The sequence below is a fragment of the Nicotiana tomentosiformis genome, chromosome 2 (genome assembly GCF_000390325.3).
Source record: "Nicotiana tomentosiformis chromosome 2, ASM39032v3, whole genome shotgun sequence".
Taxonomy (NCBI): Eukaryota; Viridiplantae; Streptophyta; class Magnoliopsida; order Solanales; family Solanaceae; genus Nicotiana; species Nicotiana tomentosiformis.
In genome coordinates, this window is record NC_090813.1 from 47,565,291 (window position 1) to 47,567,135 (window position 1,845).

At 31.0% G+C, this 1,845-nt stretch overlaps 1 non-coding gene across 1 annotated transcript; it reads right to left on the bottom strand.

The window, feature by feature from the left end:
- Positions 1 to 72, bottom strand: TRNAE-UUC (transfer RNA glutamic acid (anticodon UUC)). The gene has a single exon. It is a non-coding gene; the product is annotated as a tRNA-Glu (tRNA).
- Between the last annotated feature and the right edge of the window lie 1,773 nt (positions 73 to 1,845).

Below are 1,845 nucleotides of genomic sequence, written 5' to 3' on the forward strand. Positions count from 1 at the left end.
TTCCGTTACCGGGAATCGAACCCGGGTCTCCTGGGTGAAAGCCAGATTTCCTAACCGCTGGACGATAACGGAATTGTTATTCAGCTTGTCCGATTTATTTATACCACTTACCAATAATATTTGGTTAACAGTTGCTCATTGATAACCAATTCTGCACATGGAATAGCATCAGTCAAAACTTATTTTACGAAGTATTGAAGATGGAGTTGTAAACCAGCCATATATTCAAGCGAGCTTGAGTTCGAGCTTCAATTTGTTCGTAAAACCAATTGACATCGAAATGTTTATAAACTTGCTCACGTTTTCATTTACACTCATAGTTTTTGAAATTATTCTCTTTACAAACAAAATAACAGTTTTCCTATTGAATTATACTTGGGAGTTTTCATAATAGTTTAATTTGAAAAATGAGAGAACAGTACATGGTGTTTTTGAAACAAATTCGAATTGTTTAGAGGGTTTTGATTGAATTACCTAATCATATATTTGAACTTTCCGTGGAATTGATTACCAAGCAGATATATAACTGACTTGTGAATTATGATTATGCTGTATAAACAGTGTCATTTTTATGCCATTCAGCTTTCCCAGGGAGAGAAGCATAATACATCCATTGTGATGCATTAATTCTCCAACTTTAAACATGGTACGAAAGCAGTCCATTGGATAACAAAAACTGGATCCATATTCTTTTAATTGTTCCAACCAAAACCTCTTTTGTCGTATACAATGATGTAACATGAGAAAAAGGAAATCCAAAAGAAAGAGCAGATAAAAAAAGAGATGCATCATTTACAGATGTCAGAACCTAGTTAAAAGAATGGTCCCACATTAACACATCTGTTAACAACATGGGCTAAGGTTCCAATAGACATGGATGGTATCATTTGACTGTTGAAAAGGACTCCTCATTTTTGGGTTTTCTCCTTTTCAATCAATATATAATTGGAATAGAAGAAACAACACATAAATGTCAAATGACTTTTACTTTGACTGCAAATTTCCAGCATTTTCTAAATACTTTGAATAATAAAAGATTCACAATTCCTTTAAATTAGCTTTTAACATTCAAACTATGTTTTAAATTTTATGTAAAATTAAGATGTGTATCTTTTCACAACAAGAGCACCATACTTTCGAACAAAGTAGTACGTCAAAATGCAATAAGAGAAGGCATCAAGCTTCACTATCAAGGAACACAAGTACTAATAATATGGATCGCAGAAAAAGGAAAAAGAAAATAGTAGCATGTTTGGTCAAAATATTTTTTGTCAAAAGTATTTTTTTTTTCAAGTTAATGTGTTTAGTCAAGTTTTTAGAAGTAAAAAAAAAAATACTTTTGAGAAGGTTAAAAAAAATACTTTTGAGAAGGTTAAAGCAGAAGTAATTTTTGAGAAGGTTAAAAAAAAATTTCTTCCAAAAATATATTTTTTAAAAAAATATTTTTAAGAAAATATACTTGAAAACACTTTTAAAAACTTGATCAAATTCTAATTATTGCTCAAAAATACTTTTTAACTTAATTAGTCAAATACAAATTATTTCATACTATAAAAAAATAATTTTTAAAATAAACCTACTTTAAAAGCTTGGCCACACACGTAATAATACTCCAAGCAAACTTTTGGGTCCTAAATTAGTGACAATTGATGGCACATCAGATCAAAGAAAATTAATGAACGTTATTTCCCAACAAAAGAAGCCAGTTCAATCTCCTCCCCCACAAACAAATGATTCGCCAACTTTTTACTGTGTGATGCTACTTAACACACTCTATTTCAGCCAACCTATAACACTACAGACAGTACGACATAACACGAGGTCTCGTCTTCTCCCAACCACTCA